At 34.2% G+C, this 18,329-nt stretch overlaps 1 long non-coding RNA gene across 1 annotated transcript; it reads left to right on the top strand.

The window, feature by feature from the left end:
• Positions 1–5,786: 5,786 nt before the first annotated feature.
• LOC131930221 (uncharacterized) lies at positions 5,787–12,315 on the top strand. The gene is made up of 5 exons (XR_009384097.1): positions 5,787–5,895; positions 6,141–6,248; positions 6,661–6,732; positions 11,716–11,758; positions 12,240–12,315. It is a non-coding gene; the product is annotated as an uncharacterized LOC131930221 (long non-coding RNA).
• The last annotated feature ends 6,014 nt before the right edge of the window (positions 12,316–18,329 follow it).

Raw genomic sequence — 18,329 nt, 5'->3', positions numbered from 1 at the left:
ATTATTATTATACAGGTTGTATTCTAGATCTATCTAGATCTATATAAAATATAATATATTTGTGTGTGTGTTATTTTAAACTTAATTTACTTAAAACAACTTATTGTCGGAGTTTTTTTTAATTCCAAAAACGAAAGTAGATTTCATAACTTAAAAAAAAAATAATAAAAAATATTCACATTTGGTTTGAAAAAACAAAAAAACGCTAGCTGGCAACTACCAGAGCGAGAACTTGGTAAGCTACTTTAACAACTTACAAGCCCAATAATGCAACGAATATCCTATTGAGGAAGACAATTTAATTTTAAGCCTAAATTTGCTGTTTATTAATGAGAGTCATAAAACACTTAATGAAAATTATCATTTGAGATTTTGTGAACGAAATAAAAGTTATTTCAAGCTATTTTCAGGAACTGATTCATTACACCCCCCTCCGCGCCCCCAAAGAGATATATAAAACTATCAAATTTTAAAAGAAAATGTAAACTTTAATGCACTCGGAAATTTCAAAAACACATCTCCCACCCCAGAGCAAAATGTGTAAAGAAAACCCTGTTAATTATGGGTACAATGTTGCCAACACATTTATAAGTATCAAAAGACATCAGACAGGTATAAATGATCGAAATTTCGTTTATCCGTTTCGACTCATGACAACAAAGCATGAATTATCTCCACTAATCATTCTTGTATTTAAAACGTTTAAATAGAAAAGAATTGCGTGGGGAAAAGAATTGCGAACCAAATGAACGCAGACACTATGTGTATAAAAGTGCACAAAATTAAATATGTATGCAGGAGAAATAAATTAATTTTTAGGAAATCAATAAAACATAATTAAATTTTTTATCGCAGATCATTTTGACCGAGTCTTAACCAACGTAAAATTTCAAATAAATCGGTAAGCTAGAACTGATGTTTATGTGTGATCAGAAATAAAATATAGTAGTGTATGCGGCCATAGTAAAACAAAATTGACAGGATAAACGGAATAAGATCTTATATCAATGTATAAAATTTCGTCCACCTATGTAAAACAGTACCTAAATCATTTTTAAAAAAAAAAAGAAATCTAGTAAAGTACAACTTCTGGTTTTTGAAGGTCACTTAAAAATTTAAATAAGTATAAGATCGTCTAGTTAACAAAACAGTAGGGCTTCTCAAGTTATCGTGTTCCAATGGAAATAAAGTACAACTTCCGACAATCAGAAACAAAAGCGTAGCGAGGGGCCGGTGGGGGGGGGGAGAGGCGGGGGGTATATATCTCCCCGGGCGCCGACATTAGGGGCGCCAAAATGGGTTGGAAAAACAAATTAAAATCTCATTTTAGCTGCATTTTTTTCAATATAAATATAAAAAATATATGGGGGGGTCAAATTGAAAGTTTGAGAGGGGTGAAAATCAAAAGTTTGAGGGGGGGGGGTCTGCAAATCAAAAGTTTGAGACGCGGTGCAAATCGAAAGTTTAAAGGGGGGATGCAAATCGAATGTTTAAAGGGGGGATGCAAATCGAAAGTTTGGGGGGGTGTAAATTGAAAGGTTGCTCCCGAGGTGCCCCCTGGGCGCCGGTAACGGTCGCTACGCCTCTGATCAGAATCCTTAATGTAATATATATATATATAATTCTCTTCTGGGAGCCGTTAGAAAACAAGCTGCAAGCGCCTCCTTGCAGTCCCCTCTCTTTCTTTCTATCACTATCACTACCACCCCCACCCCACCCCCACATTGTCTGGCGTGAGCTGTGGTCACGCTAAATGTTTACAAAGCTAAATGTTTACACCTCGTAGAGACGTAGAGCCGGGTTTCTATTAGGGGCAGATTATTTACTTCGATTTTAAACTTACAGTAGGTAACTAAGAAATAACTAAGAGAAGGCTGCTTTCACGGGGGGGGGGGGGTTAATGTTTTAAAGCAAATAATTTCAGTGGCAGCATTAATACTGTCGAATTCACAAATTATGAATTACTGAAAAGTAGAAAATAAAACAACTAAATAGCGGCGTATGATACGCTGCGGGTCGGCTCGTTTATATATAACCTAGCCAAGTGTACCAGTTTTGCTTAAATTATAGATATATATATGTTTTGCTGTTCTCCTTATTTGAAAAAAATAATTATAAAATAGTTACTGGTCAAAACGCTGTGTACTTAACTACCCGTTGAATGATATTAGTGACAAAGCAAAGAAATAGCTAAAGAGCTAAATAGCTAAAAATTAGTATTAGTTTTGGTCGAGATAAGTGTAAACATTTCAATCTAAATTGAATTTAAATGAAATAGTTCATTTATTGATATTCTTAAGTTGGAAGATGACGCTGAACATACTGACACGTAGCCTCAAAACTATTGCGGACAGAGAGAGAGAGAGAGAGAGAGAGAGAGAGAGAGAGAGAGAGAGAGAGAGAAAGAGAGAGGATAAAAGAGAGAGAGAGAGAGGGAAAGAAAGAGAAGTGAACACATGGGCTTGCATTTTATTAGGATGATATTCTTCCACCTATCAAAAGGTGTTCTGGATAATTATTTTAAGAAATGAGATGTAGAGTGAGTAGAGCTACCAGTTTTTGTAAATCGCGCAAGTGATCTAAACTACAATATTTAAATTTAACTGAAACGATACTACAGTTATCATGACAGGTACACAGACAGACAAGATTGCAATTTTTGCAAAACCATAGTTTTTTCAATTCCAGAAAGGCGTAAAACGTCAAAGTTTGTCAAAATCACAAGTTATAAGTTTGCCACAATCCCACAAACAAACCCACAAACAGATGTTGCGTACTAATTAAAAAATAATGCCGTTTTGAATTGATTTTTTTCAGCCAATAAACAGATAAATTTTATAAGTCCCGAAAATTTTAAGTATCCCGAGCTGCCATTTCTAACACCGTCACCTGTAAAACGAAATGCTGGCTAGTGTGTTTAAAAACAAATATAATTATTGTATGTCAAGAAAAGATGTTGGATTTTCTATTTTATTTTAATAATATTAAAACAACGAGATCATAAAAGCATTGAATAAACTATAAAAATATAATTGTTCCATTAGATTTGTTGATGAAATGATTGCACTTTTATTAGTGCAGTGATGGGCTTTGCGATATACTAAGCAATGAAATTAAATTCAACAAATTAAAATAGATGTCGAGATAATTAGTTAGAATAAAAAGACACTTATGGATGTAGCTAGCTCCATAACAACACAGCTCGGCAAAATAAACAGAGATAGAAACTAATCACACTCAAACGTACACTCACCAGACACAGCTAGTAGATACAAATAAAGAGATATTAAAGTACCACAGAAAGGAACACACCACACATATGCAAATAGAAAAAAAATCACCACATATAAACTGACTAGAAATAATAACTCACGCAAATACAGACGGGGAACTCTCAAAATATGAACAGACACGGATTAGTAGCATACAAACTGAAAAACAATTACTTTCCTTAATATTTACCGTAAAAAAAACCGTGAGTTATCTCCCCTAAACTATCTCGAATATTCTCATAGAAAACTACCGAGAATGATAACTCGGGAAATAGAAATGATTTTTAATACATTTTTAATTACTTAAACTTTTAAAAATAAAATAGAATCTCGGAGAAAAAAAGAAATGACACCAAGTGAATGGCAAGCAATATGTGTATAGTAGGGTGGAATATTATTAGTACTTTATACATTCATACGCGTTTTTTGAGAAGACGAAAATAGAGTAAATTACTACTTACGGTCTACGAAATGACTAAAAATTAGACAGAAGGCAGAGCAGTAGAACTTATACTTACATGTGAAATTTTATTTATCTATCTGAGCAGTACTCAAGTTATAGGCTTTTGAAAAACTAAAAGTAGAATAAGTGAAACTTCTGTTAATCGGAAATCGCTGAAAATTTGAAACAGAACTACACAATTTAATATAATACTTAAACAAACTTTCATTAATCTACCTGTGACGTAACACAAGTTATCGTGTTCACAGACACACAGACGCACACACTCTCACACACACAAACACACACATACACACACACCAACATACATACACACACATACATACGGACAAAATTGTAAAAATATATTTTTCCGACTAGATTTTATGCATAATGACAATACTTTCTCTACACTTCGCATTCAAAAAAGTAAAAAAAAGCAAACAATTGTTGTTTAGTACTTTGTTTTGATTTTGGGAAAATACTATTACTATCGAATGTCCTCTAAATTTACTACTAATGTACCCGTCCCCGCGCGTTGCCGGGGGATAGAAGAAAGTCTGACGAAATATGTAAGAAGGGTTTCATCAATGAGTTACTAATATTATAGTCTTAGACGCTTGACCTTGTTTTCTAAATCTGATTTATTTAAATGTAAAAAATGCCTGCGCTTGGATCATAAATATTACGACACAGGTTTACCTACACTACTGCACCGAAATAAAAAAAGGTTGAACACACTTCGGTGACCGCCATTGTGTCTGGGTCGTAGATGGGTGCTCTCGGGAGCCCCCAATTACACTACCGCAGAGGTGCCGCTTACTGTCCCTGGCTCCTTAAAACTAATAGCGCCATAGTGCTCACAGGATAACCCAGAGCGCCAAATAGCATTCTGAAACAACGATGCAGATTTCGTCGGGGGACGCGCCTAGTTTGATACAGTCAACGATTACTGTTGCCCATTGTGTCTTTATAGTATAGCCCTTTTTTAAACGAACGTATGCGCCATAAAGCTCGCTTGGGAGCCCAGGGCGCTTCCGGTCGTGCAATCAACGGGGCGCAGGCGTTTGCGACTGTTGAAGTTTTAAAGCTGAAAATAGTAGTACCCTTTACCCGCTATGAAGGACGCACGATTAAAGGATGCCAATTGCTTATATAGCCGCTCTGGAACTCTGGTCGCCAAATTGTGCATTAACTAAAATCGCAACCCCCTCACCCGGGCGCCGTTTGTATTTTGGTTTGAGTTTGTGTTAGCGTTAGCGTTAGGTTTGCATTTGTTTGTAATTTAGTTATAGAGTTCGAGTTAGGTTTATTATTCTGTGTTATATTCTCTCATATAACGTAACAGACAAACATAAAAAACCCATTACTTTTGCTTAGACGAAATCTATACCTATAGTATTCATATTATGTTTTACTACATATCCTGTTTGGTGCAGTCAAAAAGTGGTCTAAAATGAGTTCCCATATAAAATTTTGCAATCTTGTCCGTATGTATGTGTGTATGTGTGTGTGTGTGTGTCTGTATTCACGATAATTTGAGTACCGTTACAACTATGTTGATGAAATTTCATATATAGGAATTATTTCAAATTTGTAGATCCGTATTAGCTTTTCAGTGATTTCCGATAACCGGAAATGGAACTTTTTCTACTTTCAATTTTTTTATAAGCCTATCACTTGAGTACTATTTCAGATAGATAAATGACATTTCACATATAAGTAAAAAAAAATCTTATTCTCTGCCATCATTTAAATTTTGAGTAACTTCCGTTGACCTGAAGTAGTAATTACGGCAATTTCCGATTTCTCGAAGAAGTTTAGTGAAGATCACTCCTAATTTATTTTTATTTTAAGGAAAAAAACTATCATCGATTTCTGGTTGTATTTTTAATAACCAAAATATATTTGAGCTTTTATTAATTTACAAAACTAAATTTTCTTCGACATAAGTTTTAAGTGAATCAAAAACAATACAATACCTCATTCAGAAATTAATTCCGTAAATAAAGGGTTAAAAGTTTAAAAAGTGTTGATTTTGGTTTAAGCTGGAATTATTACTTGCGTTGTCAGTAGAAGCCAATAGAAATTCACCACGCTCAAAAAGATAAATATATAAACTGTCTCTTCAATTAAAGGCCTTCATACAAACGATCTATATTCTGTAAGACATACATCATTGTAAGTTAGCTTTGTTGTAAATAAATTATTATAGATAATACACTTTTATTTGCATTAACAAAAAGCATTCATGTTTATATATTTTTTCATTGTATAAATTAAAATTAAAAATAAATTTACAATATATTTAAAATATAAAGGCAATATTAAATGTATTAACCATTTGTTATGTTGGTAAGTAAGATGTTCACTTAATGATTTCTTTGCTAAATTATGTGTATAAACTCAAAACTCTATAATTCAAGTTTAAGAAACAACATACTTTATTTTTGTGTTACTACGATGACTAAAATGAAAATCGCAGTTCTCCTTCTTCTGGTGTGTTTTGCAAATCTCTGTGCTCTATCAGACAGGTCAGTTAGTTAAACTATATTTATTAAAAAGGATTGAGATAATAATAATTTATTTGAAACATCTATATCGATACAGATACTGATATTGATAATAATACAGATAATGATATCAATACAGACACAGACAGAAATACATATCCATATCCACATCCGTATCCGTATCCGTATCCGTATCCTTAATCATAACCATATCCATACCCATATCCATGTCCATGTCCATGTCCATGTCCATGTCCATGTCCATGTCCATGTCCATGTCCATGTCCATGTCCATGTCTATGTCCATGTCCATGTCCATGTCCATGTCCATGTCCATGTCCATGTCCATATCCGTATAAGAATGCATATACATATACATATGCATATGCATATACATATATATAATATCTACGTTTTGTTTTTAATCAAACAGTTGTTGCATGACGAGTGAATACTGTTCACACCATAAAGATTGTTGCTCATCAAGAGCTTGCAACAGCTTTTCGTACGGAAATTATTAGTTACATTTTTATTATAAAAATATTATTTTAAGGGAATTTGATTTATCTTAAAGTTTTTTTCTACTCAGCTCAATTAGAAATTAACAGAAAAATGTATTTTTAAGCCTGTATTATTTACAATAATAACATTATGTTAAACCTTTATAAGCTCGATGTACAATGGCAAAAAAATTTAAATAATATAGCCGTTGTTGTCGGACTAGAACAACGTTTGATACCACAGCCCGTATTTTAGAAAAAGTTATTCAAAAGTTCAAGAGAAATATACAGTGCCACCTTGGTTTTTGATCTTGCAAATGTATATGAATTTCGTCTATAAAGCTTGAAAAGAGATTAAATGGCCACTTCACAAACAGAAATCGTTTAAAAGTTTACAATCTAGTACTAATTTATCCCTATATTGCATGAATTATTGCTTTTGTTTGAAAAAAAATTTTGACTTCATATTTCTACAGCAATTGGACTAACTTGAGATGTAGAGAACTTTTTTTTTAAATAGATGATAAATATCACAACAATTTTGGTTGTTGCAATTCTGCAACTATGTGCAACCATTAAACTTTTTTTTCCATCGTAAGAAAAGAAATTTTATTAACGTAAATTAATGAGAAATGTAATAAATGCAGAGAATGATTTTAGAACAACATGGAAGTTTATTAATGACAATAAAAAAACAAAAGGAAAAATATATAAAGTGAAAAAAAATGACTAAAAATTCACATGTTAGCTAAAAATAAAGCACAAACAGTTAAGGAAAGTGATATTTCCGAAAACAATTGGAAGATTTAGTGAGACATAAATGAACATTACATTTCTCACACATGGTAGATGTGTAGCCAGTGAAATTGGGATATTTACAACGTCCCCTTTTCTCTGACGGTGTAGGGAAATGTCTTAAATTGTCTGTTCGCAAACAGGAAGGTGGAACAATTGCTTTGGTGGACCTCATCTTTTTCATTTGGAGCAGATTATCCACCTCCATGCATGGATGGCCTCGTCTTTTGTTCAGCTTGCAACCTCTCAGACACTGAGAAAGTTCTAGCTTGAACTGTAGGAGGGGAAGATAAGTTGGGTTTGGTGTAGAACAGGGGTCTCCAAACTACGGCCCGCGAGGTCATTTTATCCGGCCCGCGACGATCTTTTTTTCCACTGAATAAATGTTTGTTGGCGGTGGCTGAGGAGCTTTGCACAGAAAATTCAAAACTATTTGAAAATGTAGCTTCGTGTTGCAGACATTTGTGAAAACATAGTGACCTCCAAATGACCTCCTTAGAGACACGTTCAAAGAAGGGCTGTTGGGTTTTCATACGTTTTTTGCACAAGGAAGACTTTCCTAACATTAAAACTTTTGCATCAAAGTACCTTTCAAATTTTCGAACAACATACCTGGGGGGGGGGGGGGTGGACACTTGAAATTTGTATAATTATATTTCTATATAAATTATATTTCTTTGGGGGGGGGGGGGGGCGGTAGACGTTCTTCGGGGGGGGGGGCGCCACGACCCTGAAGAGATGCCTTAAAGAAACTCTGGCCCCCGAACTGATATTTGATAGTTAATGCGGCCCTCGGGCAAAAAAGTTTGGAGACCCCTGGTGTAGAAGATCCACCATCTCTATGATCCTCTCTGTACAGACGCCAAGACTTAACAACAATCAAGTCCAAAAAATTGAACAATAATCTGTGGTACCACTTCTTTGACCTGATTGGGTTTCTATACAGAGCCACCAAAGAATCCAACAAATCAACCCCACCCATAAAAGAATGATATATGCTCACGGCTGAAGGGCAACTGACATCAATGTCATGTTTCAATTTCCAATCAAAGCGCGTTACAGTTTTGGTTGGTAATATTGAAGCAAATGTGCTAAGAAGGGTGACAGGCTTTCTATCTAGCCATTTAATGACATTTATTTCAACTCCATCCAAAATAACACTTTTTAGAATGGAAGAGCCCCTCCCACTTTTTGAATGCTCCCTGTCCGATGGAAAAGTGCATCGTTTTTGGTCCTGACAGTCCCTAAGCAGGCTATACCTTGTTTATACAGAGCAACCTGCAACTGCAGTGTATTAAACCAATTGTCAATGTATACTTTGTGCCACACATCACCAGGAATGTTTTGTAGTAAGGTAAGCACAATATTGCCAGCAGCACCTATGTCTTCTTGTCCCTGGCATTTTGATATTTTCCCAGTATATATTTCAAAATCATGGACAATCCCATGGTTGTCAGAGGCAACAAAAACTTTGTAACCCCACTTGTAGGGCTTTTTGGCGTTGTACGTTGTTATGCTGCTTTTGCCTTTAAATGGTACTACTTGTTTATCAATGCTGATCATCTCGGATGGCACAAGGTTAAATAGACTCTTTTTGAAGGCACCAATAAGAGGCCTTTTTTGGCCAACTTATCATCTGTTCTGTCAAGGTTGTTTGACAGGTGGAGATTACTTTTGATTCGCTCAAATCTGTTAATTGTCATTTTTTCTGATACAGCAACACACTTGGTGGCAGGGCACCAATACATTCTGCGTCTTGGAATCTTTACAACACTCATATAAAAAACAATTCCAATGAACTGTTTTATTTCGTCTTAATCAAGTGTTAGTGTATTGTTTATATCCTGTTGGGAGCTGTATAGGTTAGATTGATAAACAATGGTATCTAACAGTTCATTTGTTATAATGTCATTGAAGTAATCCAGTGGCTGTCTTGGGGGTTGGGGTTCTCGCTTAGGACCAGTGAATGCTGGCGCTGTTGTGGTCTGCTCTTGTTCGCCATATTGTTGCCGCCAAAGAATACCTCTGTTTGGCACTCGAGAAGGTTCTTGGGGAGTTTCCTCTTCTTCGGAATCGGATTGATCTGAATAAATATATTTTAGGGAATATTATTTGGTGAAAATAATGCATCTTCCAGCAGTAATTATATACAAAACAAATATTTTACTAACTTAGAAACAAGACATGAAAGTATTCATTAAAATATTAGAGAATAATAATAAATTACCTTGGGCTTCGTCTGATAAATCTTCATCCCTATCTACCAGTTGGACCTTGGTACTGTCCAAGTTTTCTGTTTCATAATCTGACAATTCACTATCTTCAGTGTCAGAAGGAATAGGTCGAATAGGAATGCTAGACGACTTTCCATAAAACATCTTGAAATCCATGAATCCAAATAAGGCATAAAATAAAGATTAGTCTATTGTTCAGTAGCATTAGGCATAATTTTTTTAAACATTTTTATATGACAAATGATTGTATAGGGCCTACTAACTATACAGTAGTAAGTAGCTATTTTTTTATAGCCATAAAACTAGAAATTTTATAGATCTACGCCCTATTTTATATATTTTAGTTACTTTGGCAAATAAAGGGTAGGCCCAATATAATATAGATCTAATAAAATACTTATATTTACAATATAAAACTAACTAGATCTCTACTGTGTACTAGAAATATTACCCAAATTACCAACTGAGGGTTAGAGTGATCTACACTCTACAGTCTAGACAAGAACCTTTTTTTTTTCAATTTCCGTTGCATGTAGTTGTAAAATTACAACGATCAAAACCTAGGCTCTTACTAATAAATTCTAAATAAATTAATTAAAATAAACTTATTTAGGCCTAATATTAATTAATAAGTTTAGATTGTAAAAAATAATTTTTGCAGCTATTCTAGTATAATTTTTACCAACATTTAAGTTAGTTTATGCTTACGAATTTCAAGAAATCAGAAATCTGTAAACCGCACACAACCACTTTCAATTTGAAAGGGAAATCTTCTTTTTAAAAGAGTTCCGGTATAAAAATTTAAAAACAAAACACTTCCGAAACGAAACAAAGTTGAAAACGAAAGAAAATAGTAATATTAAATAATAATATATTGCTCTAAAGCAGGGGTCTCCAAACTACGGCCCGCGGGCCGGATGCGGCCCGCGAGGTCCTTTCATCCGGCCCGCGGAGATCTTTTTGTCCACTGAAAAAACGTTTGCTGGTGATGGCTGAGGAACTTTGCCCAGAAAAATCAAAGACATGCCTGGAAGAAACTGGCCCCGGAACTGAAATTTGATAGTTAATGCGGCCCTCGGACTGAGAAGTTTGGAGACCCCTGCTCTAAAGTATTGTTTCAAAATTACAATTGTATGCCATATAGGGTTATGAAATGTTTTCCATCAGGATGAATCGGTATACAAGTTATAAACTTTTAAGAAACCGGAAGTATTTTCCTCTTTCGTTAAACTGAAATCGCTTAAACGATTTTTTTTTAAAACATATCATATATATAGCTATGATATATGAGACGTTTTTTTTACCCAGAAATATATAGGATGTAAAGAAATCGAGAAAACTATTTCTTGCTTGATTACAATAGAGTCTCGTTTCTCGGTAAACAAAAAGTTATTGTTTTTACAAGCTTTTATTTAACTCACTTCCTATGCCTGTCGTCAGTCGTCAGTCTGTCTTGATCGAAACGCCGGGGCGAAATTGCAGCTACTTCTACTTGACAGATACTGTTCTTAATTTCTACGTGGGTCAAGACATGAAGACAATGAATCGTGACATTAAATTTGACTTAATTGAATGCTTAGTTGAATATTTATGAATTAATTAAAAGTTTGACCAAATTAATAGGAATTTCATTTCTATCGAACCACACCACACTCGTCATCAAGTTCAATAGCGCGTCATCGCGTTCAATAGGCGCGCAATGGTTTTTATTCATGAAACTCTATTGTAAGTAAAAACATGTAATGTACTAAAAAAAATTCATAAAAATGTTTTAATAAAAAGCTTTTATGTACTAATGCACTAAAAAGTAGAAAATAAATTATAGACTACTATTTTAATAACTATAAAGAAAATCGTGTTAAATATATAACAGCGACACGGGAAAAACTGTTTATAAACATTATTTCAATAATCAAAACCTCCACCAATTATTGTTGATATTACTTTTTTTTTTTTTAGAGACGGAAAAAAAAGATGTGTTACCAATCGTAGAAAATAAAAGGTAAAGTATGTTATATGGCGCTGTAAAATAATACGTAGCGTTGGGGTTGTTTCTATAAGTTTATAAATAAATTAACATAAATATAGTTATACTTTCCTTTGTATGTTTCTTGTTATACTTAAGGCTTTCTGAAATTTGAATGGCATAATAGCTCGTCAAAATACCTAAAAAATCCAAGGCCAATATAAAACGGATTGCGAAGATCAAATTAAAACAAAAAGAAACGTTGTCTACATATTGAATTAAAAACAATCGTAGATTTATGATGAAGAGGTTTAAATATGCGCATCAAAAGTTTACGTGCTATGTAAATTAAAAAAGTAAATAATATGGAAAAGTCCGTATGTTCAGTATATATATATAAATATATATATATATATATATATATATATATATATATATATATATATATATATATATATTGGATTGTAAATAAAACTGTAATGTTTTATTAACACTGTTTTATGTTTCTCCCTTGCAGAACACAAAATGAATAAAATAAACTTCTAGAAAAAATAAACATCTGACATTGACAATGTTTTTAAAGTTATTTTTTTTCTTTTGTTTTTTACTACATGAACGCGGATCATACCAGAACATTTAGCTGTGTCGCCAGATATAAAGATATTATAAACGCTGACTGATGGGTCGAAGAGATGTTCAACACAACTAATGTTTTCTTTCGCAATAGTAGTATTGCGATGTATGTCATCGTCAGTCATTTCTCAACTTTCAATTTTACAATTAGCAATAACATGGATAACTTTAAGCCAAAAAACGACGAGTTCATATCTCCACAACAACTGGTTTACCCCTCATAATTATCTTATATCTTCTCCACCTCCCCCCTTCCAAAAAAATATCTGCTTTCATTTCTTTATGTTGCGTGTTTATGGATGACAATAAAATAGCGTTTGCTCTTTTTCCCCAATCATAACACATTGGATGCAACATGTATGCTGTTGTAGGCCAATCTCTGTCAAATCTAATCACTGTTGAAGAAGGCTGTAAATTACGTTTTCAGAACAGTGAGATGGTTAGTTTTTAACTTCTTCTTGACTTTTGCCTTCTCTGTATGCAGTTGTCTAAACCAGAGTACCTAAAAATAACCCATAATTACATTTCATATACTTATTATGTTTACATACTTTCAACTCACAATGGCATAAATAAAAACAGTTCTCTTTATTTATAATAAACCGAGAGTGATCTCTCCTAAACTTTCTCAAATATTTTTATATGAAACAACAGGGGATAGCAACTCGGGTATAGGCACGACTTTTAATCCATTTTAAATACTTAACCTTTTATAAAAAGAATAAAATATTGTAGAAAAAAGAATTGCACACTAAGTGAACGCCAAATAAAGATGTTTATAATAGTGCGCAATAGTATTAGTACTTTATAAATTTACGAGCGTTTTTTTGAGAAATCGGAAATAGCGTAAATTAGTACTTCTGGTCAACGGAAATTACTCAAAATTTGACAGAAGGTAGAGAATTCGATTGTTTATTTCCGTGTGAAATTTCATATATCTATCTGAAATAGTGCTCAAGTTATAGGCTTTTGAATTCAAAGTAAAAGAAGTACCACTTTCAGTTATCGGAAATCGCTCAAAAGTTGATCAGGATCTACGATTTTGATAAAATACTTATATATGAAATTTCATCAACCTAGCTGTAACGGTACTCAAGTTATCGTCTTTACACAGAGACAGACAGACACACATACTGACAAGATTGCAAAATTATGTTTTTCCGTATCAGTGAGGTGTAAAACGTCGAGATTTGTAAAAATCTCGATTTGTTTTTACACGATTACAATACTTTCTCTATACTACGTATACAAGAGAAAGTAAAAATGAGAAAGCAATTATGGGACTATTTACTAATTTAGTCATGATGCAATGTGTATGAAAGGTGTATACGTGGGGCGGATCTCTGCGTGTGTGTATGTATCATGTATTGAGACGCGAGGCCGGGTGTGTTGACGTGTATGTTGTTGTACGGAGTGAACGAGGGTACAAGGGAAGCGACTGGTCGGGTGACAGCGGGTGTGTTGTGAGCGAGAGAAAGTTGGTGTGTAGGGATGAATGCGGAGGACAGTTGAAGGTTGGTGTGAAAGAAGACAGTTTGATGTAGAACTGGAAAGGTTCTACAGGAAAATAAAAGAGACTACAAAACTGTCAAAAGTCATGCGTATTTAATAATTTTAAAAAAATGTAGCAATAAAGATCTGCTACTTTTGTTTAACCCTCGGGTTAATTTTTTAATGTCATGAAGGAACTCATGAAACAAGAAGATGTAGTTTCATTATTGTTATGCCATTTAGCCACAAGATATTTTTTGGATGTAGGGTTAACTTAAAATGAGCACCAGTTGTCTTACACAGCACAAATGATGGCAAGTAGATATTGTTTTCATCAGTGTTAACAACAGAACCCTGGGTTGTCAAAGAATTGATTTTTTTCATGGAGTCAATATATTGATTTCCTTAATTTGTTGTATTGCTAAATTTAGAGAACATGCATCGTCTCATTTTTTAATGTGTTATCTCTTGCTTGGTGTTAGTTAATATCCAATTTAGAATTTGGTTGCCTGAATGCACAGTATATTTACATAATTTATACGCATTTCCATAGAGAGGTGGTGGTTTTCTCACTACTGCTGCACTTGATTAATTATTATTGCACCATTTTAAATCGTAAAACTATCTAATTTAATAATATTTATTAATATTAATAAGCACACTTTTAAAAATTTCACACTGATCAACAAATATTAAATAGGTAAATACAGTCTATATTTAAGAAATTAGATTTGTACCGCGCCGCTATGCACTGAACGCTTCGCACCACATACTTATATTGAATAGAACTATAACGGTAGAATATATCTAATTCCGTTATATCTTCCGCCTAGTTTCTATTTCAGAATGACAAATAAATACCAGACAGGTAAATAAGACAGTCTAGAAGCAAGACATTCATTTGAACTCAGCGCAAAATATTTAAATTACGAAGACTGAAAATAGTGAAATATTTCAAGAAAAAAAAAATCACAAAAAACTTTTCAATAACAAGCTTTTATGTAATAATGCACTAAAAAGTAGAAAATAAATTATAGACTACTATTTAAATAACTATAAACAAAAGCGTGGGTCACTTTAGTATCTACTAGACTACCCGTTATCTAGTTAGATAACAGTGGGTCTCGGGGGGTCATCCATAAATGACATCACGTCTGCCAGCACTTATCATTCCAAAAAAACCAGACCCCACATTCAAAAAGACGTTTTTTATATTTTAAAAACTCTACTAAACTCTACTTCACCTGCCCAGTGCCCCGCCAAGTCTCAGACATGTTTGTATTCTTTAAAAAAAACGATTCCGACCGAGCATGGCTCTGACCACACTATCCTTTCCTATGCTGAGAACATAGAAACAGGTGAACTCTACTTAATCTGCCCTGTGCCCCGCGAGGTCCTGATAGTCAACCTTATCATTCACATATAGGCCTTAAGAAAAAATAATTGAAAACATTGTTTTAAAAAGAAAAATAATCTTTTTAATATTACTAAAGCCATTGTTCTAAACTTTTTTAATTAATGTGGTTAATCTACCAATGAATATATCAATAAATTAATTAACGGCTTTAAATTAGTTTGTAATTAACAGTGTGTTTAAGAAAAAACAATATTTACCACCCAAAATTCTATTTTACAGCTCTACACATAATGCAGATTCTCCCCAATAACAAATAAAAAAAAAACAACATAAAAATGAGTTATCAAACGTCACTATTCAGTCAAAGTTAAGCCATAGTTCTAAAACTTTAAAATTAATGTGGTTAATAAACTACCTATGAATAAATCAATAAATTAATTAACGTCTTTAAATAAATGTGTGATTAACAGTCTGTCTGCAATCAAAAATTGTTTTCTACCTACATACTATTTTACAGCCCCCCATATACAGCAGTTTCCTTACAGTACCAAATCAGACAAACAAACAAATATTCAAACATGTTAACAAACTTGAGTTTTAGTAGTATACTAGACTACCCGTCACCCGTTGGATAACTGTGGGTTTCGGGGGTCATCCATAAAAAAACATCACGTCTGTCACTCAGAGGAGTAGCGACCCTTCCCGGCGCCTGGGAACAAACTTTTCGATTTGAACCCCCCCCCCTCCGCAAGATTTCGATTTGCAACCCCAACCTCCCCCGCTCAAACTTGATGTGCACCCCCCCCCTCAAGATTTCGATTTGCAACCCCCCTCCCCTCAAACTTTCGATTTGCACCCCCCTCAACCTTTCAATTTATTTTTCCAACCCATTTTGGCGCCCCCTAAGGTTGGCGCCCGGGGACATATGTCCCCCCCCCCCCGCCCCCTCCCCCCCCCCTCGCTACGCTACTGCAGTGTCACTTATCGTCACACAAAAAACAGACCCCACATTCAAAAAGATGGTTTTTATATTTTAAAAACTATACTAAACTCTACTTCACCTGCCCAGTGTCCCGCCAAGTCTATATCATGTTTGAATTTAAAAAAAAAAAAACATTCCGGCCGAGCATGGCTCTGACCACACTATCCCTTCATATGCTGAGAACATAGAAACAGGTGAACCCTACTTCACCTGCCCTGTGCGCCGCGAGGTCCTGATAGTCAACCTTATCATTCACATATAGGGCTTAAGAAAAAATAATTGAAAACGTTGTAAAAAAAAGTTCTATTAATTTCAATGACACTGACTTTAAAATTTAGCCTTCATTCTCCAAAGCAAATTTTAAAATGCTTTTCTAACATATCTAGCCCTGGCCACCTATACCATGTTTAAATAATGTGAACACCCGCCATTTTGCTCGTGGTAAACATGGCCTAAAAATGGTCGGAAGTCATGCGTCCGGTCCGGACGCCATATTGTTGTTAACAGCCAACCACGCCTCCAAGTTAGTGAGTAATCCTACTATATCTAGATCTATAACCTAGATAAAAAAAAATCCTATGTATTCTCGAATTAGATGATCATTGATGCTTAACAAAGATTTATATAAAATAAATAAGGCCTGAAATAGATTCTAGATGTAGAATTTACTTTAAGTCTAGATCTAGAATTTACATAGAGTCTGGTGACCTATATCTAGATGTTACGGTATGCTGCTGCGCTACGTTGCAGTGCAGTGAGAGGGTTTAATTTACTTGACTCAGCCAACTACCATTTGACTCCTCCAATACCAGGGAGAGAGTATTACACCTTGAGAACCACTAAGGCCGTATTACATTCAGACAGATCAACGATAACCGATCAGAAATAAAATGAACCAAGAAATCCTTGTACGAATCTTTCAATCTTGTATCTACATATGTCTATCTTCCTAGAATCTATCTCTCAACTTGAGTCCTGTCAACCAACACACGTCCATTCACACCAACGATAAGAATTGTTGTTAGCAGCCAACCACGCCTCCAAGTTAGTGAGTAATCCTACTATATCTAGATCTATAACCTAGATAAAAAAAAATCCTATGTATTCTCGAATTAGATGATCATTGATGCTTAACAAAGATTTATATAAAATAAATAAGGCCTGAAATAGATTCTAGATGTAGAATTTACTTTAAGTCTAGATCTAGAATTTACATAGAGTCTGGTGACCTATATCTAGATGTTACGGTATGCTGCTGCGCTACGTTGCAGTGCAGTGAGAGGGTTTAATTTACTTGACTCAGCCAACTACCATTTGACTCCTCCAATACCAGGGAGAGAGTATTACACCTTGAGAACCACTAAGGCCGTATTACATTCAGACAGATCAACGATAACCGATCAGAAATAAAATGAACCAAGAAATCCTTGTACGAATCTTTCAATCTTGTATCTACATATGTCTATCTTCCTAGAATCTATCTCTCAACTTGAGTCCTGTCAACCAACACACGTCCATTCACACCAACGATAAGAATTGTTGTTAGCAGCCAACCACGCCTCCAAGTTAGTGAGTAATCCTACTATATCTAGATCTATAACCTAGATAAAAAAAAATCCCATGTATTCTCGAATTAGATGATTATTGAAGCTAAACAAAGATTTATATAAAATAATTAAGGCCTGAAATAGATTCTAGATGTAGAATTTACATTAAGTCTAGATCTAGAATTTACATTGAGTCTGGTGACCTAGATCTAGATCTAGATCTAGATTCTAGATCTAGGCTAGATTCATAACTTTCCATCGACAGCTGATCTTTAGATCTAGAGAAATTTATTGTAAAACTAAATGAAAAAAAGACAGTTGAAAATTGATAAAAGTGTTCGAACGTAATAAATACAGCAAACGGACGTATTGTTTAAGTTATAGCCGGCAGAAAATTAGCTTTGTAACGCGTTAAACTTTTGAATGGGCCACAAAGTCTATGATGGAGTCTGCCATTTTTATTGTACCAAAAAGTAAACACATCAAGGGACGTCACTATTCCCACAAAGTTTAGTCAATGTTTTAACATTTTAAAAAAAATGTGGTTAATCTACCTATGAATAAATCAATAAATTAATTAACGTCTTTAAAAAAAAT

Source organism: Physella acuta, unplaced genomic scaffold, assembly GCF_028476545.2.
Source record: "Physella acuta isolate Inbredline_101_S28 unplaced genomic scaffold, ASM2847654v3 ptg001742l, whole genome shotgun sequence".
Lineage (NCBI taxonomy): Eukaryota > Metazoa > Mollusca > Gastropoda > Physidae > Physella > Physella acuta.
Note: the sequence above shows the minus strand (reverse complement) of the source record. Positions and strands in the feature narration are given on the sequence as shown.